Genomic DNA, 22,247 nt, shown 5'->3' with positions numbered 1-22,247 from the left:
TCAACAGTTTTCAAATGGTATGTATTGGGCTGTAGAGAAAATGAGGAGTACTCATGTTCACTAGGGTTGGAATCCTGGGTCTCATAAGCTTCGTGTAGTACAGGTAGGTACACAAACCTTACACTGAAAGACACTTTCTTCATCAGTAAAACAGGGGAGATAATAGTATTTGCTTCATAGGACTGATGCAAAGTTTAAGAGAAATCAAGTCTGGAAAATGCTTAACAAAGTACCTACCCAGAGTAAGCATTTATTACTCTCTCCCCCTCCTTTCCTCCCTCCCTCTCTCTCTTTCTCTCTCACACATAGATACACACACACACAATCTTATGTTATGTTGTGAATTTGGATACTCTTTTAAGCAAATAGTAAAAAGAAAATTCCAGTCTTTGTTATCACATCTTTTAGGCATGAATAAAGGGTTTTTCTACTTTCTCTTGCAAACGAGAGTGTAATTTCCATATTCAAAGGTGAAATTTCTCCCACATGGATATTTCCTTTCTAAAGAGAAGACAAATCATCTTTGCCTACCACTGTGCTTAGAGACTCTGAGAAGGCAATGGCACCCCACTCCAGTACTCTTGCCTGGAAAATCCCACGGACGGAGGAGCCTGGTAGGCTGCAGTCCATGGGGTCTCGAAGAGTCGGACACGACTGAGCGACTTCACTTTCAGTTTTCACTTCCATGCATTGGAGAAGGAAATGGCAACCCACTCCAGTGGTCTTGCCTGGAGAATCCCAGGGACGGCGGAGCCTGGTGGGCTGCCGTCTGTGGGGTCGCACAGAGTCGGACACGACTGAAGCGACTTAGCAGCAGCAGCAGCAGTGCTTACAGACTATCTGTTTTGGGTTTGAACCTTTCACTATTTGCTCACGTTAAAAGGCAAAAAATGTGGCACAGAGTTAAGAGCCCCTAAAGACCTGGGTGGGAAGGCTAGTTCTTGTCACTTCCAGGCCCAAGCGTGGCCTTGGGCTGGTTGCTCACCCTCTCTGAGCCTCATTTCTTCCCACTGTAATATAGGTAATGCCACCTCTCAGTGTTATGAGGATTAAATCAGAGTAACACAAAGAAGGCCTCTTAATCTCTGCTGTGTAGGAGATCAATAAATGTTGAATCCAAATCTCATATTTAGCTTCCAAGCAACAAGTACTGAAGATGTTAGGGGAAACTTCCTACGTTCATGAGAAAAGACATCTGCCCCTGAGTCTAGCTCAGTCTTTTATTCCTACGATGATCAACTGCTTCTTCCCTTTCATAGGCTGACTTATAACCAAGATAAGAAAACACAAGTGATAAGGACACCGATGAATCTCCTGACACATCGCGGAGTTACTTGAATGGTTGGGTTGACCTGCCATCTTCCTCTTTTGTCAACCTAGAAAAACTCTGAAATGGCCAAGAGGTCCAAGGCAGCCAGTAGCCCAATGAACTGAAGAGTGGAAGGAATGCCTGAGTTCCTGGTGGTCCTGAAAGAGTGTCAACAAGCAAAGAACCACCGTTTCTCTAAAGTTTACTGTGGAAACCTCCATTCCAATTGGGAGTGATGGCCAGAATCAACTTGGGCACATACAGAGTTAATTTGAGGTGGCAGGCTAGCAAAAGGCCTATAAGAAAAAGCTTGGATCAGGACTTTAAAAATCATAATTCAAACCATGACTTTTTTGGAGATTTTTCTAATTAGGTTTTTCATTCTTGTAACTTCTAGAAAGCTCTCCTTTCACACCCATAAACAGGTAGAAATTCTCAAATTCCAAGTTCTTAAGCTATTGGCTAGCGCATGGGCTTTGAGACCAATTTATACCTGCAGCCCAGGTTGCTCTACCTTTTCTTGAAGTGTAACAACCATTTTGAACCTCTCTATCCATCTCTATTAGTGACAATTCCATTCTTTTACTTGCTGGAGCAGAAAACTTCAGGGTTCCTCTTGTCTCCTGGCTTTTTGTCTTATATTTTTTTCTTATATCCCTGCTCAGTCTGCTTGGAAATCCTATTTGCTATACCTTGAAAATATATCCAAGCCAATAAGACCCTTTTAAATGAATTATTATCATTGCTACCCCTTGGCTATAACCATCTCCTTCCTGATTATTACCATATTCCCATCACTGTTCGCCCTTGTTTCATCCTGATTATTTCAGTCTATTTTCAACACATCAGGAAGATGAACCTGTTTATCTGTCCACGACAGAAAATGTCAGAAACCTCCAGGGGACTTCCCCAGTGGTCCAGTGGTTGAGAATCTGTCATGTAATGCAGGGAGCTGGTTTTGAGGGACTGGTTGGAGGGCTAAGATCACACATGTCTTGGGGCAACTAAGCTTCAGTGCAGCAACTACTGAGCCCACCTACACCCTCTGGAGAGAACTTAGACTTAATTTAGGTGTGGATTCCCATCCTGGCTCTGCCAGTTCAGGCATGGGTGGCCTGCCCATGTTCCCTCCATAACATCTGTCTCCTCATCAGAAGATGAGGGCTGTAAAAAGCGTTAGCCCAGAAAAATTTAAAACATCTTTAAGAAGATGTCTAGCACAGTTTTCAGTGAACCGTAACTATTATTTTTCTTGTCCCTAACCTTCGAAATTTCTATCAAAAAGGACAATGACCTTTTGGAATACGTTCCCTTGTGAGCTTGTCTGGGACTTCCTGGACCATGAACCTGTTCCACTACATCATGTCAAATGAAGCTGGATTGTGAGATTTATATGAAGCTGGATTGTGAGACTTTTGTCCTCTTGGAACTATGGAATACACATTCTTAAATATATTCAGGACCAAGGATTCTAGGGAGAGGCTATGAGATCGAATGGAAGGGATAAAGTGAAGGCTTCTGATTATTTCCCAATTGTTACTTTTCATCTGGCCTTCCTTTGTTTGTGTCCTCCCTCCCTACTCCTCAAAATTTGAAGGCTTATGAAAATGAGCTGAGAGATCAAGGAAAATATTTGATAGACTTAGATATATCATGTAGTATTTATAGATTCTTTCAAGTCTTCAACATTTAAAACTTGAGTTTACTGTTATTAGTAAAACATCCCTGGTTGATTCCTGTTGGCTCACTATATATATATATATATTACAGTTAGAACATGAGACAAAACCTTATATTAAAATGCTGACTATTCATTCAGCCTTTCAGATGTGGGTTCTTAGATGCTGATTTACAACTGCTTGATTTGTAAGTTGACTTTTTACTAGCAAGTTCACAGATCATCTCTCACTGCTTTTATTTTTTTATTTCATTAATTTACAATTATGAAGATGGAAAAATCAATAAAATACGGGTCTGTCTCTCAAGAAACTTTCATCTACCTACAATATGTTCTGCTGAATCATAATAATCTATTGTTACAGATTGTCTTGATTTTTGTGATGTATTTGAATACTGTCCTCATTTAAGAATACTGGGAAACTTTTTATCTACCAAAGGAGCATGTGTGTGTGTTTGTGTGTGTGTGTGTGTGTGTGTATTCACTGCCCTCAAATCATTTTTTCGTGTTCTAGACAACCTTTTAAAAAAGTCCCTAAGTCCAGCTTAAGGTTTGGGAAGACATGTCCACTTCGGTTTCCTATGATGTTTTGTATTGCAGTATTATAGGCTAGATTATTAAAAATTTCTTAGTTGTTTCCATAGTTTTGAAATGCAAAAGTCTTCTTATACCTTATGAATATTCTTTTATAAACTAATCCTTTTGTTCTTGGAAAATGTTTATAGTATAGATAAATAGACCCATAGGAAAACTTAAAGACTCTTAGTCTCTCACATAATGGAAAATATTTTATCCAGCTATGTTATTTATTATTTTATGAATTTTAATACTGTGTGCTTATTGATTTTAATAGCTTTTCTAGGTGATACACATAATTTGCAATGAATAAAAATTAGTTATTTTCTAAACTTTATTTCTCTTATTTATGTTTTATGTTTTGCTGCATTGTACAGAACAAGGTTTTGCAAGCTCAGCACTGTTGATACTTTAGGCTGGAGAGTTCCCTGTTGTGGGGGCTGTCCTGTGCATTGTACGATGTTTACCAGCATCCCTGGCCTCTACCCACTAGACCAACAGTTTCCCCAAAGTTGTGACAACCAAAATTGGCTCCAGACATTGTCAAATGTCCCCTGGGAAGCAAAGTTACCACCAGTGGAGACCCACCGGTCTAGAATATCCAAAACATTCTGTAAAGGTAGCAGTGATATGGGTATCCCTAGCTTGCTTCTGATTTTACAGAAAATAATGCTTCCATTATAATGTTTTTCCATTAAATATATGTTTAACATAGGTAGTCTTTGTGAAGTGAAGGAAATAAAAATTTACCCTTAAAATAAATAAAATGTAAATTTGCGATGAGTATTGATTGTTAATAATGTAGGATAAATTCTTTGCAATCAAAAAGAATTAGTACACTTCAGTAGACCCCTAAGGACCCTGTCAGCTCAGATGGTAAAGAATCTGCCTGCAGTGCAGGAAACCTGGGTTCAATCCCTGGTTCGGATAGATCCTCTGGAGAAGGGAATGACAGCTCACTCCAGTATTCTTGCCTGGAGAATTCCATGGACAGAGGAGACTGGTGGGCTATAGTCCATGGGACTGCAAAGAGTTGAACACAACTGAGCGACTTAACATTTTAGGACCAAGGCTGGGTGGGGAGTATGGGTGGGTGTGTGTGTGTGTGTGTGAGTGTGAAGGAGTTGGATAGGGAGTGTTTGTTGTGTAACTCTTGATTCTAGACACTTGATCACAAAAGCAGAGAAGAATCTGTGCTAAGAGAACACAGCCAAGGCTCTTGCACAGTGAAGGGAAGGAAACCAAATACTGGATTATTGCTATAATTGAGAAATAGCCCCCAGGTATTTTGAGTAAAGGAGTTCTTTAGCCACTCCATTCAAATGATAATTTATGGCTCTTTTTGTTTTTCTGAACTTATTTTATTAGGCTTCTGCTTTCAACATTTCAAATATAATAATGAAGCTGACAGTCCCTGTTATTCACTTCCAATGGCCTTGAGAAGTCTGCTTCTGTGACTAAGGTGATGATGGCAGACTTGGCGAGGAGCTGGAAGGTTCTAATCAAACCTTCAAAAATCGCCTAGAGTCGGGGCCGCAGACAGACCGCACAGGTGAGAGGAAGCATAAATTCTGCGCCTTTGCTGCTCAGACTCCACTTGGCCTGAAGGGCCTCCCTCTGTGGGGGGCTTGGAGGCCCCCTGGGCTGGCGGATTTATGTCAGCAAGCGCAGCGCAGTAGAAAGAGATTAAGAACACTTTCAAAGGGTACGGGAGTGGGCTGCTCCTCCGGCTGAGCGATCTGGGACACAGAGCTCAGTCTGTGAGGACCTGGGCGGATGCCAGCGAAGGGAGTAGGGCAGGCCTGAGGAATGGAAGGCCACTGGCCAATTGGGTGTTGTGATAATTATATCCTTGTTTCCTTGAAGGTACCAGTGTCCTTGATTTTCCAGCTTCAAAGAGCGCTGCCTCTGAAGTGGGGGGACGTTCACACCTGCTTTGCCGCAGTGATTTCTGCCTTCCTGGCTGCAGACTCAACAAGACAACAATAGTTCAACAATAGGACATTTTCAAGGCCATATTCATGCACTAGGCAAAGCTTCTTTCCCACCCTTTCCTCCTAAATGGAAAGGAAAAGGTTAGTGTACTCCGCGAGAATTCAGCAATGAATACAACAGAATAGTTTTACCTTAAATTTAGATACTTTGGAGGTTGTTGTAGTTGTTTAGTTGCTATGTCGTGTCTGACTGTGACCCCATGGACTGTAGCCTGCCAGGTTCCTCTGTCCGTGGAATTCTCCAGGCAAGAATACTGGAGTGGGTTGCCATTTCCTTCTCCAGGGGATCTCCCCGACCCAAGGGCTGGACCCATGTCTCCTGCATTGCAAGCAGATTCTTTACCGTCTGAGCCACTAGGGAAGCTAGGCACTCTAAATCATTGCACGCACCTTCTTTATCCTCCCACCCTCTGATTCTCACCCCTCACAAAGGGACTATCACAGGACCAGAAGTCTAGCAATAACTGGAGGTCTCAGTATACAATATACCTGGAATGTTTTGGTCTTTTCTTTTTCTCTATCTCATTCATCTTCAGAGAAGCTGTGCAAACGATATTTAAGAAGTATCAGCATAGTTCTACCTTCTATATTTTTCTTAAAGCATTTAGATTTCCAAGAGACCTTTCAAGAGGAAAGTGATGTATTTATTTAGTTTTAATGGGACCCTGTTTGTCTACCAGGTGCAATGAACGGGATCTAGAAGTGGGATTTCCACTAAATATACATTTACTGCCTCCCACCTAATCTTTCCACCCATCATCTGAACCCTCCCATCATTCAATGTACAAATTTAAAACCATATTCTGATTAATAAATTCCCTTTGTTAAAGATGAGATGACTGGTTTCTGGCATATAAAACTTTCCCAAGAAGTAGACTGGATATTACACATAACTCCCTAAATCCTGAGCTCTAATGTTTCTCTGCTGTTGCCATCAGTTCTGGAAACCAAACCTTCCTTCTCCATACAAAGGCGGGTGCTAGTCAAAACCTGGAAAGAAGAATGAAGGAAATACAGTCTATTTTTGAAAGTACTTCTTGTTCTGACCCTTGAGAGTGATAAACAGTGGTCCTGTATACAAAGTATTCCCGCTTTTTAACTTTTGCTCTGAGATGGTGCAAATAAATGCTGTTAAGTTGATGAGTTTACAACTTGGTGTTATGTAAGTAATTAGTCTTTCTTCGTTGAAACATGCAGTCAGTCAGTCTGTCTCTCTTCCTCCCTTCTTCTGCCCTACCCTTCCTTTATCTCCATTGTATTAAGAGTGTTTCACTTCCAAGGATCAGAAGTAATGACTGCTGTGATACCTGGGGGCAGCAAAAGCTCTGTCCTTCAGTCTGCTCCTACCCGTCACTTGGGACCCTGGGATCCTGAGCTCTTGCCTGTGATTTAATAATGAGACCCAATGGGGCAGCCCAGGTGCTGTATCTCATACCCTTGCCGATTGCCAAGGGAACATTTAATCTGTTGGCTTTATTCAGTTATGCTAGTCTGGCAAACATACCTGGAGCTATAAATTATTTAGATGTTTAATTTATTTGGTGTAGAAGGAACTCTCTTATACCTTAGTTATCTAATAGCAGATGAAAAAACACTTTGTTTGCAAATCATAAAAGCTTTAACAGACTTGTGCCTTAAAGAGTAAAAGAGACTTTCCTGACCTGAGAAGTGTAACAGGGATCCAAAAAGCATTGTTAACACATTATCCTCTAAGATAAAAATTATGGTATAAATTCCTCTGGATTAGAAGTGAAATGTGAAACAAATGCCTTCCATCAGATGCTAACAGACAACCAGTCTGAAGTGAATTCGAGTGTGAACTGCCAAGAGGGATCAGGAGGGGCACAGCAGGGTCCTTTGTCACAGTGCCCATCTCCTCTGTGACAATGTATATTCATTATAAGGACCCAAGGGAGGGGGATATTTTAAATTGTTGGAAATATGATATAACCTAAACCCTATTAGTATACAAAATTACCATCTAACAGTGAAACATATCATTGCTTTATTTATTCTTTGACTTTGCACCTAGCACATTTCATTAAATTAGAAACTCAGTACATGTTTCATTAAAATAGAAACAGATAGCACAAAGATATTATTTTATAGAGCAACCATTGTCACATCAGATAGGTCCCCCACCCTGTTTTACCCATTCTCTTGATGAAAAATGACTGATCTGAAGCAAAAATAAATTATCTATAGCAACACAGAAATATAAACAATACAATAATAAATAATTACAATTAATAATACTAAATATAATAATAATAAACAATGGGAGTACAGAAATTCTTTGTAAAATTTTTCTTTTATTATTGCTTTGTTTTCAAGTTACATCTTGAATCAGGGAGTATTATTGGGCTTTTGTTTACCATCATCCAAATATTTAAACAATTTTCCTTTCTCAGTAGGAAGCAGCAGAGTTTTTAGATAAGAATGTGGTTTCTGCAGTAGCCTGAGTCTGAATTCTTCACTTTATTAGACGTGACATTGGAGAAATTATTTAACTTCTCTATGTCTCCATTGTCTAATCTGTAAATCAGGGACATTATCTTTCTCATAGAGTTCTTATGTAGTAAAGTACATAAAACAGCATCTCACCTTTAATAAATGCTAAATTGCTGCTATTAGTCACTCACTAACGTGCTTTGGATTCATTTCTTCGTATTCATATAATAAACAATTCTATGAGGTAGTTATTATTCCGTTTTACTGGAAAAGACATTTACTCCTGGACCCACAGTTAAGCACATCCAATTCACGTCTTTAAGTCCCTGTGGCGTTTCTGATTTCTGGAGCCGATTCTGAGACACAGATCTTGGTAACCGGAAGTATAAGGGGCGTGCTCGGGGGCGACATCTGTTGGCCGAGGGAGCAGATGCACGATTATGCAGCACCTGTGGCCGCAGCCAAGGCCACCCTACAGGAGCCCCAGCACAGGCCTGGCCCACCAGCGTTAAACCTCAGTGGGGCAAGAGGTTGGCTGTTTGGCGGAATCTGCCGTCCTTGGATGTAGGCTGCCCCGAACAGGGGTGTGGGTTTGGGCAGAGCAGCTCTCTTCAGCCAAGGGCTATCTCCAGAGAGGGTCTCAGTTGAAGGGGCGAGCAGCAGCCAACACTTGCAGCAGCTGGGGGCGTAAGCACTTGGGTCTTCAGGGCAGGGATCTGAGCAGGGGGTCAGGAGGGCCACACCTCTTCCGTCTTTGGAGGGTGCCCAAGGTCGTCTCATTGCCCATGGCGGTTCTTTTGCCCAGAATCTCTCAGACCCCGTTGGTGTTGGGGGAGTCTAGGAAGCATGTGGATGGACTGTCTTTGTGAACTCCACCAGGTGCTTGGTGACTTGAGATAGCACAGCTGCTGCCAACCAGCATCAGACCTGAGTAAACCACCCATAGGCCCTGGCTGCCCAAGTTCATAGTCTCCTTACAGCTGGCTATAGGACTGCTCATTTAAAAATGCTTAAGTAAAACAAATTTTAAAAAATCCAGTCTTCGAGCAAGCACTTTTTATGGTGTTTATGTCATGATCCATAGGCTAGAACTACAGAATTTTAAAACCGGAAGGGGCCGGAGAGATCCCATTCCTCCATTTGGGTTGGGTTGGCGGGGAGTGATTTAGTCAAGGTCACACAGCAAGTTAACTGTTACACACAATGGGATTGGGACCATGAGCATGAAAATTGATATTCTCAAGTAGAGGTTAGCTGTTTGCCAAAGAAATTATAAAAACAAATTCTTGGCTGAAAACTTGAAAGGATAGGTTTGGAATGTTATCTTAATGCACACTACAATCTTGAAGTTTCTTGTCATATCCTAGATAAAGCACTGTGTTTATATTTTACCCATTTCCATGCAAAATGGCTTCTAAAACTAAATGCCAAGAATTCTCACTGACACTGTGTGGTTCACGTTTCATTGATTGTATTTTGTTATTTTACTATTTTACAATTAAAACCATCCTGTACTCCTAGCGCTATAGTTTTTCTCTATGTAATTGATACAATACCATAAATACTATGTGGTATTGGCAATCTTTGAAGAATGAATTTTAAGTTTGAGAGTGGAGTCTTATCTTAAAATTACTTTCAGAAAACGTATCAGACACACAGAGCTGTCAGGTTTAAAACTGTACCACCAACTTTATGTTAACTTATTATCTCAATATTCTCTGGCACATGGATACACTTACAATCACAAAGATTAGTGCTTAGCCAAAAAAAAAAAATTTTTTTTTAAGTTTTCATTACCTCCTCAGTACACTACCTGGTTGGAGTTAGACGTTTAAAAATCCCATATGATTGTTCAGCTCTTCAGCAATGTTAACCCTTAAATTTTCAGCAGAAAACCTACTGAACAGTATTTGATGACTAGGAATAGTAAGAGTTTAGAGTTGAGGTTCAGAGTACAGACTGCCAATCCATACTGCCTGAGGTCAAAGCCTAGTTCTACCAGCTGTGTAACTTTGGGCAGGTTATTTAACCTCTATAAAGTGGGAATAATATTGTACTTGGTTTTTGGGTTTCTTGTAAGGATTATATGAGATAATACATGTAAAGGGCCTAGAATGGTGCCTATACACAACAGTGCTCAGTTGATGCTCTGTCATTTAGAATTGCTTTTTAAACTATAGAGGATTAAGCCTTTTACAAGGAAGGTTAAAGATGCAGATTTGAAGACTAGATACATCTAAGTGATCCTATTCAGTTTTTGATGCTTACAATGGAGCTCCTAGGTGAAACAGAATTATAAGCCTCCTTAAGATTCTAAAGATTTATTCCACAGCCTGATGTACATAATTTATGAAGCAGTAAATTCCCAGCTTTTAACTGTAAGACATTTGATTCTGGAAATCCAAAAACCATGTTCTAATAGTGAGCTCTAAAAATCATTCTCAATGTAACTCCTTGAAAGCAGTGACTGCCAACCTTGTTCACCAGTGCATGCCCAGCCTTTTACATACTGGCATTAGTACGAATTTAGTATGTGTAGAATGACTGACCAATTGACTATAAAAGGTAATGCCCTTTAATTCATAGAATTTTAGAGTTAGAGGGGGTCACCTGCTAATGGAGTCATAAATAAGGAATCTGAGGATAAATGACTTAGAACTAATTAAACAATTAGCTGTGTAGAAGCAGGATCCAAGATGTTGACTCCAAGCCTTGGACACTCAAGTAATTTCCTTCTGCAGATTTTTGCTAAATGTATTCCTAGAAACACCAGTCTCTTGGGATAGTCACGGAGTAAAGAGTGGAAGGAGTTGTACTGTGGGCAAAACTTTGGGGAAGTGTGGGGTTAAACTAATTAAATTGTGAATTTCAGCATTCTGGAGAAGGTTTGGCTATAAAACCCCTTAGAAATGAGGATCTTTTGGAATTGGTCCATGAAACACATGGGAGAAGACTGGCCAGTAGGTTTCAATAAATACTGATCATGCCCTGACTACATGCATCATGATAGAAACTATACAAAAAGTTACGGCGAGTTAGACTCCAAAGAGGTCCTGGGGCATTTCTGGGAGTGGAGCAGGGTCAGAGAAGTGGCAAGGGCAAGAGAGAATTATAAAAAGGCATGCATAATTTCAGTCTATGTCTGAATTTGGGAACAACCATGAGAAAGGCTCAAATAAAAATGCTACAGGGATTCAAAGTTGAGAGTGCCATGGAAGAAACAGCATTTGAGATGAATCTTGAAAGATGGATGTGAGTTTCTTCAGTAAACGTGTGCTAGTTTTTGTTTATCTGAAACGAACTTTATTTTACTCTCATTATGAAATGTGGCTTTTCTGGATGTGCAATGGATAGTTATTTCTCTTCAACACTTTGAATAATTATTCCACAGACTCCCTGCATCCACTATAACTCTTGATAAGCCTGACAGTCTAATTGTTAGTCCTTTGCAGTCCTTTTCTCTGCAGGTTGCTTTTAAGATTTTCTCAGTGTCTCTGGAGTTCCCCAGTTGCCTTATAACACATCTAAGGCATAAATTTCCTTTTTAATTTATCTTTCTAGGGATGTACTGTATTTCGAAAGCCTAGGTCTTTCTATTGGTTCTGAAAAATTCTCAGCTATCTTTGTTTCAGATATTATTATATTATCCAGCCTCTCTACTCTCTACTTTCAAACCTGCAATTAAAATTTTAATTATTAGGTTATTAAATTATTAGAACATCTCATTCTATCTTCCATATCTTTAAATTTCTCTTTTTTTTAAAATTTTTTTGCCAAACATCAAAATGAATCAAAATAAATTTCTCTTTATTTTCCATTCCTTTTTTCCTGTGCTACATTTTGAATGTTTTCTTCAAATATTCTTGAATTCACCAATTATCTCTTCAGATATTTAACATGTTCATTAAATGTTTACTTTCAACCATTTTATTTTGTCTCTTTTTTATTCTTTTCCAAATCATCTTTTGTTGTTTTCTTATCTTTGGTTTTCCACTTCTTATTTATTTAAATTTGTCAAATGTAGACATTCTATGTTAGTAAGTCAACAGAATGTAGTGGGAAGAGTGCAGACTCTAGAACCAACTGTCTGAATCCAGATTGTAGCTCTACCACTAAAGCTACCCAGGTGGTGCTAGTGGTAAAGAACCCACCTGCCAATGCAGGAGACATAAGAGACATGAGTTCAATCCCTGGGTCAGAAAGATCACCTGGAGCAGGGCATGGCAACCCACTTCAATATTCTTGCCTGCAGAATCCCATGGACAGATGGGTGGGCTACAGTCTATGGGGTTGCAAAGAGTTGGCCATGACTGAAGCGACTTAGCATACACACACCATTTAAGAAAAGTTGACCCGGAATAAATTACTTAGTCTCTCTGTGCCTCAGTGTTTTCCTTTATAAAATGGGGATAACAGTAGTACTTGCTTCATAGTGTTGTTATGGGAATTAAATAAGTTAAAATTGGGAAAAAAACTTTACAACAGAGCTAGCACTTAACTGAAGAAGTGAAGTGAAGTTGCTCAGTCGTGTCCGACTCTTACCAACCCTATGGACTGTAGCCTACCAGGCTCCTCCATCTATGGGATTTTCCAGGCAAGAACACTGGAGTGGGGTGCCGTTTCCTTCTCCAGGGATCTTCCCAACCCAGGGATCGAACCTGGGCCTCCCGCATTGTAGACAGACGCTTTTACCATCTGAGCCACCAGGGAAGCCAGCACTTAATAATTGCTCTAAACACGTTCATAAATGAAAATATACATCCAAATTTCTCGGGGTCTAAACTAGATGCTTGTTTTTCCAGTGACTCACTCTCTCTTGGGGGTCTGCCTCCTTCTGTGCTTGGTGATCTTGGATTCAAACTCATACCTGGTGACTCTTGGCTTTCCCACTGAGTATTTGATTCTGTTGGGAACAGAAGGAAAACACCAACCTGAGAACATACTTCACCCTTTTTGGAGGGTCCTGGCCTAAGGAGGAAGTGTCAGGCTCTTGGCTTCCCGTTCTTCTGATGCTTTCGGGTTCATGCTGTGCCGCAATGGTTCCAGCCCTTAGGATAACCCAGTATTCTTATTTTCTTAGCCCTCTTGGTTCCCAGTTCTGGTTTCAGCTCATATTTGAGGATAAGAGCTGTCCCTGAACAATGACTTTACTACTTACAAGCCCAACAGTCCATTTAAAAAGTGATCCAGGAAATTCCCTGGTGGTCCAATAATTAGCACAGCACTTTCACTGCCATGGCCTGAGTTCATTCTCTGGTTGGGAAACTGAGATCCTGCAAGCCATGTAGCAAAGAAAAACAACAACAAAGAAACAAACAAAAAATCCAGTTCTTTTGTACTTGGAAGGGCTTCTGAGTATCTAGTTATCTATACTGCCAGAAATTACCTCCTGCTTCGAATCAGTCAGCATAGGTTACCTTATGCTGCAGCAAAAAACAATCTCCGGTGGCTTAGAAAAACAAAGGTTTGTTTCTTTTTATGCTACACATCCATCCCAAGTCAGTCCCGTCTCTGCTCCATGTGATCCGTACTCAGGGATTCAGACTGATGGGGCTTTGATTCTCTGGAAGAACATCAATCCTGTAATGGGAGCGAGAAAATACGGTGACTCATACTCTGGTTGTTATGGGCTTCCATCTGGAAGTGACCCACATCATTCACTTTTAATTAGTCAAGGCAAGTTCCCCCCGGCCACACCTAACTCCAAGGAGGTGCCTAGGAAGGAGAACTGGAAGTATCAGTGAACATCACTCACAATTACTACACGCTTTTTACACCTAATATTATAAACATCCTTATCATACGGGCTGCCCTGGTGGCTTAGCGGTAAAGAATCCATCTGCAATGCAGGAGACGTGGGTTCAATCCCTGGGTCAGGAAGATCCCTTGGAGAAGGAAATGGCAACCCACTCCAGTATTCTTGCCTGGAAAATCCTGTGGAAGAGAAGCCTGGTGGGCTACAGTCCATGGGGTAGCAAAGAGTCAGGACACAACTTAGCAACTGGCCAACAAGAGTTCTTATATGGATCTGCTAACTAATCTTTAAAAATATTATTATGAAGCTCTGCAACTAAAGAATGTAAAAATATTATAATGTGTGTGTGCTCAGTCACTCAGTCCTGTCCAATTCTTTGCAACCCCATGGATTGTAGCCCACCAGGCTTCTCTATCCATGGGATTTCCCAGGCAAGAATACTGAAGTGGGTTGCCATGCCCTCTTCCAGGGGATCTTCCAGACCCAGAGATCGAACCCACGTCTTCTGCATTGGCAGGCAGATTCTTTACCACTGACCCACCAGGGAAGCCCCAAACATAACATTTATTTTAAAGAGATGATGAAGGATGTTCTGGAGAGAGAGGGCAGAGGGAGGATGTCTTTGAGAACTGATGAGTCTGCAAGAAGAAATTCCCTGTCAGGAAAAAGTGCAGAATCATCTAGAGGGGATTCATCCTCTGCCTCCTGGCAGGGTCTGGAAGGTCAGCATCTGGTGGGGAGGGGCTGCACATGTTCCCAGGGAGGCTGGACCCCAGCTTCCCTGGAGTCCCTCCTGAGCCCCAGGGGAAGTACAGAAGTACCTGGTCGGCCTGGATCAGAGGGCAGGGATTTGACTTATCAGCAATTAGAGCAGGTCTTAGCATGTGGTTAGGTGTTCAATAAATATTTGTTAAGTAAATGAATGATGATGATAAGGTCAGGCCTTGGTGTTGCATAAAAACCTGGACTTCTGCATGAGCCTGTGGATTGCAGAGAGGGAGGTGGCTACCTTTCTCATAGACTAGGCAGGATGGGGACTTGGAGTTAGAATTAGGCTGATCTGGCTTCCCCAGTGGGTTAGCCCTAAAGAATCTGCCTGCAATGCAGGAGATGTAGGAGACGTGGGTTTGATCCCTGGGTTGGGAAGATCCCCTGGAGGAGGAAATAGCAACCTACTCCAGTATTCTTGCCTGAAAAATTCCACGGACAGCAGAGCCTGGAGGGCTACAGTCCATGGGGTTGCAGAGTTGGACACGACTGAAGGACTGAGCACAAGCATGAAGGAAAATAATAGCAACATCTTGCACACTTGTTAGGCATTTTTTAAAACTATTTCCCTGAATCCTTTGTAATGTGTTATGTAATATATCATATTTGTAAATGTAACTTATTTGCAAATAAACAATAGATATTTATTGACTACTGGATAAAGAATTTTCAGCACATTACTCATGAACAGGGTGAAGTGAAGTGAAGTGAAAGTTGTTCAGTCATGTCTGACTCTTTGTGACCCCATGGACTATACAGTCCATGGAATTCACCAGGCCAGAATACTGGAGTGGGTAGCCGTTCCCTTCTCCAGGGGATCTTCCCAACCTAGGAATTGAACCCAGGTCTCCCACATTGCAGGTGGATTCTTTACCAGTTGAGCCACCAGGGAAGCCCCACTCATGAACAGGGTAAGAGCTGTAATTCTCAAAGTGAAGGTACAAAGCTTCAGACATGCTTCCCAAGGGCAGCCTTGGGTGTGAGTCTAGTCTGTGGTAAACCAACAGGCGCCCCGCTGGTCTTACCCAGGCTTTGAGGCCACAGGTCGCAGTAGAGAGGGTTAGGGGATGAATATAGCAAACCTGGGTTCTACTCTTAGCCCTGCCACTACATTGTCTCAGGTAAATCCTTCCATCTCTTCTGTAAAACAAGTGTTGGGTTCAATGGTCCCTAAGACAAGTTTGAAGTTCAGCCTATATGCACTGGGTCTGGCCATTCCAATCATCCCCAACTGGCTCAGGTATCTACTATCCGCTGCTTAAATGTTTTGAATGTCATCCCTACTCTCAAGTCTTTGCCATGTGAGGACAAGTTTCTCTCAGGTTTGCAGCAGACAGAGGTAACCTGGCTTGTCAGAAACAGAAGAATCGCAGGAACCCATCCAAAACATTAGCTTATCCTGATTATAAATATTACTCCTGATGATTCCAGGAGCAATTGCTACGTGTCATATAAAACTGACTTCTTATCGCTGACTCTGTGCTTCAATTTTCCATTCTCTAACCTCCTCTAAATTTTTTCTTTCTCCCTTTACTATAAAGTAATATTTTCCTTGGCTTCAAAATATGTGACACCTTCCCCATAGTTGTGGAAATAATGGGAGGCTTGAGCCCAGAGCATCTGAGGTTCTCTCATGGAGCCTCACTGTTGCCCCTTGGGAGAAATCAAAACACGAAAAGAAGGCGCTGCTGTAGCCAGACAGCCAAAGAGTAGTTTGCATTCTTTCATCTCCCCGTATCTTTGCCAATATTGTTTCCTCTGCCTGAAAAGTCCTCTCTACACCCTTTCTTCGGGTAAGTTTCTATCCACTCTTCAATGTCCTCAGTCTATGGTTATTTTTTCCATAACATTTGCATACCTTGATATTACAGAACTTAGCACTCTGTAGTATAAGTACTATTTGTAAGTCAACTTCCCAACTTGGAGAATCTACACCGTCTGGAAAACCTGTGTTCATTTTTTCTTTTTATTTTTTTTTTAATTGGAGGATAATTACTTTACAAGTTTTGTTGCTTTCTGCCATACAACAATGTGAATCAGCCATAAATATATATTTGTGTGTGTGTGTGTGTGTCTGTGTATCTCCTCCCTCTTGCGCCTCCCCCACCACCCAACCCATCCCTCTCTTCTTCACAGAGCTCTGGGCTGGGCTCCCTATGTTATATAGCAGCCATCTATTTTTTAAAAATTTACTTATTGTACATATTTTGGGCTGTGCTGGGTCCTCATTGCTGCGTGGGCTTTTCTGTGGCTGTGGTGAGAGTTCCTCTCTGGTTGCAGTGCGTGGGCTTCTCACTGTGGTGGTTGCTCTTGTGGAGCACGGGCTATAGGGTATGCGAGCTTAAGCAGTTGCTGCATGTGGACTCGGTAGCTGTGGCTCCCAGGCTCTAGCACACAGGCTCAATAGTTGTAGTGCTCAGGCCTAGTGCTCAGCAGCAGGTGAGGTCTTCCTGGATCAGGGATGAAACCCGAGTCTCCTGCACTGGCAAGCAGATTCTTTCCCACTGAGCCCCCAGGGAAGCTCCTGCTCTCTGTTTCACACATGGCAATGCTACTCTCACAATTTGTCCCATCCTCTCCTTCCCCCTCTGTGTTCACAAACTCATTCTCTACATCTGCATCTTTATTCCTCCCCTGAAAATAGGTTCATTGGTACCATTTTTCTAGATTCCATATATGTGCATTAATATGCAATATTTCAGAGAAGACAATGGCACCCCACTCCAGTACTCTTGCCTGGAAAATCCCATGGACGGAGAAGCCTGGTGGGCTGAAGTCCATGGGGCTGCTAAGAGTCAGACGTGACTGAGCGACTTCACTTTCACTTTTCACTTTCATGCATTGGAGAAGGAAATGGCAACCCACTCCTGTGTTCTTGCCTGGAGAATCCCAGGGATGGGGAGCCTGGTGGGCTGCTGTCTATGGGGTTGCACAGAGTCGGACACGACTGAAGAGACTTAGCAGCAGCAGCATGCAATATTTACTTTTCTCTTTCTGACTTCATTCTGTATAACAGGCTCCAGGTTTATCCACCTCAGTTCAACTGGCTCACATTCATTCCTTTTTATGATTGAATAATATTCCGTTGTATACATGTATCATAACTTCTCTATCCATTCATCTGTTGATGGACATCTAGTTTGTTTTCATGTTCTGGCTATTGTAAAGAGTGCTGTAATGAACATCGGGATACATGTGAAAATCTGTGTTCTAATATCTAGCATGATACTCTCCCTTTTATTTCTTTACAGTAGACACAGTCTTATCACCTATGCTCCTTTGGTCAGCCAGTCCGGGTCATAACATTGCCAGAATACAAAAGCAATGGCAGAAAGGGAGCCCAGAACAGAATACGCAACATACACTGCAGGACCCGTGCAACTCAGCTCACCAGCTGGAAGCAGCCACAGTACTGTGTTACGAACGCTCAGAAAAGCTCCTTTGCTCTAGATCTCATTGGCTGACAGCAACTGATGACCCTCAAAAACTGGGACACCCACTGCAATTTTATTTTGGAAAATATCTCAGATATAAGTAGTGTTATAATGAATTGGTTTTGAAGGGGGTACCACTAAATATTAAAATTATTTCCTGGTATTTGATTCTCAGAGGTTCTATACCTGTCAACAGTAAATCTCCTTTATTTAAATTACCTTGACAGGCTTTTTGTTCCTGTGCCACCAGGCAGTCCTGTGCAAACAGTATGCCACCTGTATTAGTGTTCTCCAGAGAGGACCAAAAAGATGTCCATGTATACACAGAAAGAGATTGTAATGAATAGGCTTACATGATTATGAAGACTGGCAAGTCCAAAGTCTGCAGGGGTGGTAGGCCATATGCTGGAGACCCAGGGAAGAACTGCAGTTTGAGTCCAAAGGCAGTCTGGTAGCAGAATTCCATCTTCCTTGGGCAAGGTCAGTCTTTTCTCTATTGAGACCTTCAACTCAGTGGTACAGACCCATGTAATCTTTTTTGAGACCTACCCACGTTATAAAGGGTTAGCTGCTTTATTCAAAGATTTAAATATTAATCTCAGTTCAGTTCAGGTCAGTCACTCAGTCGTGTCAGACTCTTTGCGACCCCATGAATTGCAGCACGCCAGGCCTCCCTGTCCATCACCAACTCCCGGAGTTCACTCAGACTCAAGTCCATTGAGTCAGTGATGCCATCCAGCCATCTCATTCTCTGGCTTCCCCTTCTCCTCCTGCCCCCAATCCCTCCCAGCATCAGTCTTTTCCAATGAGTCAGCTCTTCGCATGAGGTGGCCAAAGTACTGGAGTTTCAGCTTTAGCATCATTCCTTCCAAAGAAATCCCAGGGCTGAGCTCCTTCACAATGGACTGGTTGGATCTCCTTGCAGTCCAAGGGACTCTCAAGAGTCTTCTCCAACACCACAGTTCAAAAGCATCAATTCTTTGGCGCTCAGCCTTCTTCACAGTCCAACTCTCACATCCATAAATGACCACAGGAAAAACCATAGCCTTGACTAGACGGACCTTTGTTGGCAAACTAATGTCTCTGCTTTTGAATATGCTATCTAGGCTGGTCATAACTTTCCTTCCAAGGAGTAAGCATCTTTTAATTTCATGGCTGCAATCACTATCTGCAGTGATTTTGGAGCCCAGAAAAATAAAGTCTGACACTGTTTCCACTGTTTCCCCATCTATTTCCCATGAAGTGATGGGACCGGATGCCATGATCTTCATTTTCTGAATGTTGAGCTTTAAGCCAACTTTTTCACTCTCCACTTTCACTTTCACAAGACACAAGGGCGGTGTCATCTGCATATCTGAGGTTATTGATATTTCTCCCGGCAATCTTGATTCCAGCTTGTGTTTCTTCCAGTCCAGCGTTTCTCATGATGTACTCTGCATATAAATTAAATAAGCAGGATGACAATATACAACCTTGACGTACTCCTTTTCCTATTTGGAACCAGTCTGTTGTTCCATGTCCAGTTCTAACTGTTGCTTCCTGACCTGCATACAGATTTCTCAAGAGGCAGATCAGGTGGTCTGGTATTCCCATCTCTTTCAGAATTGTCCACAGTTGATTGTGATCCACACAGTCAAAGGCTTTGGCATAGTCAATAAAGCAGAAGTAGATGTTTTTCTGGAACTCTCTTGCTTTTTCCATGTCACAGAAACATCTAGAATGATGTTGACCAAATATCTAGGTACTGTGGCCTAACCAAGTTGACACAGAAAATTAACCATCACACCCCCTCACATTCAATCGTTAGCAATGTGCCTTGAGGACCACATTGCCTATGACTGAAGCCACATCCAGGCTTAACAGGAAAGCACACTCTTATAAACTAGTGATGTCTGCTCTGAGCACAGAAGGGAAGAGAGGCAGCCTGGGTCATATATTTCCTATTCCTACAACAGAAGTTTGGTTTGTATTTACTGAATGAGCAAGTGACAAATCTTGTCCATTTTGCCATTCAACCTCAGACAAGCCTCGATTCAAGATGTGTTTAAATTGAATTGTTTGACATCAATCAGGCAAGCTGACCAAATTCTCATGCTCCCTGTGTATATGCACAAGAATGCTCCCAGCAGCTTCATTATCAACATCTCCAAACTAGAAATAACCCAGAGAGTTCATCAATGGTACATGGCTAAATGAAAAATATTGTGCTATAATAAACACGAACTATAACTACATACAACCTGGATGACTCTTACAAACACGAGGTTGAGCAAAAGAACAAAAAGAACAAGGCATTAATTCCATTTATCAAGTTCCAACACATAAAATTAAACTCTGTTCTATGTAGATGCATACTTAGGTGCTAAATAATTGTTTTAAAAAACAAAGCTATGATTCCCATAAAATGTGTGATAGTGGTTATCTCTAGGAGCATGAGAGATGCTGTGAGGAGAGAATTCACAATATTACACTTCTTGATTTGGGCTTTAACTTTAAAACTACACGTTAAAATGCTTTTTTGTATGAGTGTTAAACATTCAAAAAGTTTAATTCTTCCCCCTAGGGTTCCCTTATGCCAATTCCTAAAAAAAAAAAAAAAAAAAGAAGAAGAAGAAGAAGAAGAAGAAACAGGCTGGTGTAGAATTAAAAGAAAACTCAGCTACAATTAGCGGCAGTTCAGGCCTATAGGGGGCGCTCTCATGCCCTCCAGGGATCCTCAATTACCTCAAACAGGAAGAGACTACCCTTATAGCTCTCCTACATCTCCCACAGGCAAGTGTTGCCTACTTCACTGTCCAACGGGAAGGAAAAAACCTCTCTCCCTGAAAGATTGTGCAGCCAATCCCAGACTGGAGCAGTCCAACCAATGAGAAGCTTCCATGCTTTGACTCCCAGCTTCCTCCCTCCCAAGTCTCCCCTTTCCCCTATAAAAGCTAGTTTCCCTTCTTTGTTCCCTGGGTTTGCCTACAGTCTTCCATAATTTAATACTCTGAGTTGCAATTCCTCTGGCTATTACCGAAAAAACTCACTTTTGCTGATAAAATAACTGGTGAAAAGTGAAAGTCGCTCAGTCATGTCCGACTCTTTGTGACCCACGGACTATACAGTCCTTGGAATTCTCCAGGCCAGGATACTGGAGTGGGTAGCCTTTCCCTTCTCCAGGGGATCTTTCCAACCCAGGGATTGAACCCAGGTCTTCCGCATTGCAGGAGGATTCTCTACCAGCTAAACCACCAGGGAAGCCCCAAATAACTGGTGCTATTATATTATTAAAGCTGACACAGGGAACCCCAAGAAGCTGACCCAATCCCTGTTTAGCCCCTGGCCAAAGAGACCAGTGCATTCACTCTCCAAACTACTTCCCCACTGGTGTCTACTATAGAGCTTTTTCTGTTTTGCTTCTTTCCCCTGAACAAATGTCTCCATTTTAGTAATGATTAGATTTACAATATAACAAATTCAACAGTTGAAAGTCCTAAAATTCATCCTCAGTGAAACTTGCAAAGCAGCTGCAAAAAAGATGAATGTCACTCATGGGATCAAAAGCCTAGAAGGATTTCGTGGAAAAGTTTAGCAATATGTGCATGCATGGCCTATTCTAAGCTGAAGGCTCTGTCAAAGGATAGTGGCCCCCTATCTCACCATGAGCTGAAAGTGCCTGGGATAACTGCCCTTTGGAAAGCTGCTGGTTCCTATGCAGAAATCTTGCTACGAAGGACAGGTTCTCATGATCCACCTTCTAGGATCCTAGGCTGAAAATTCAGAGTTGAGCTTCCAGAAAGTTAGAGAAAAGGCAAGGTGATTTTAAGGGCAGGTGCTTGAGGTTTACTTTCTTCATAGCTTTCAGTACTTAGAAACTTGCCGTTAAATATGCTTTCTTCCCTCTGGAAAACAGATTTCCCCTCTCTCTCACCTCTGCCTGGGGAATAACAAATTTCATATGGAAACCTGAAAACCCAAAGAGAAATATGCAATGCTTCAGACACCTCGTGTCGGACTGGCTGTCACAGACCCTGGTTTGGGTCAGGCTGTTTAAGCTTCTTTGGAACAAGCATTTATCTACTGCGGGGTCATTTTATAGATCCATTAAATCTACATTTTCTCTTGGGCTCCTTTCCTCAGCTCCCCTCAACCCTGCTCTAGTCACACACTCTAAAAACCCCCTTAAGCCCCAGAAATAAATCTCTATAAACTGCCAAGCGTTCAATCAGGCTTTTACTGTATCTCTTTGCAATTAGAATAAATTTACTGCTTGGAGAGATGGGGGGAAATATGCAAGGTA

The 22,247-nt window shown here is 41.8% G+C and overlaps 1 long non-coding RNA gene across 5 annotated transcripts in view; it reads right to left on the bottom strand.

Moving 5' to 3' along the window:
- Positions 1–4,902: 4,902 nt before the first annotated feature.
- The window catches only part of LOC147358378 (uncharacterized), a 55,803-nt gene continuing 38,458 nt past the window's right edge, over positions 4,903–22,247 (bottom strand). For 2 of the 5 annotated variants that reach the window (XR_015142214.1, XR_015142211.1), the window contains 3 exons: positions 12,940–13,588; positions 5,690–5,876; positions 4,903–5,526 (listed from right to left, as the gene is read on the bottom strand). This is a non-coding gene — a long non-coding RNA (uncharacterized LOC147358378). Of the gene's footprint in view, positions 5,534–5,689; positions 5,877–7,849; positions 12,912–12,939; positions 13,589–22,247 lie in introns of those variants that run through there. The other 3 variants (XR_015142215.1, XR_015142213.1, XR_015142216.1) reach the window with 3 other exon arrangements.

The sequence above is a fragment of the Bos grunniens genome, chromosome 15, assembly GCF_055505025.1.
Source record: "Bos grunniens cultivar Pamir isolate PY7600 chromosome 15, Bosgru_T2T1.0, whole genome shotgun sequence".
In the NCBI taxonomy this organism is placed as follows: Eukaryota; Metazoa; Chordata; class Mammalia; order Artiodactyla; family Bovidae; genus Bos; species Bos grunniens.
This window is presented reverse-complemented; position numbering and strand designations above follow the sequence as displayed.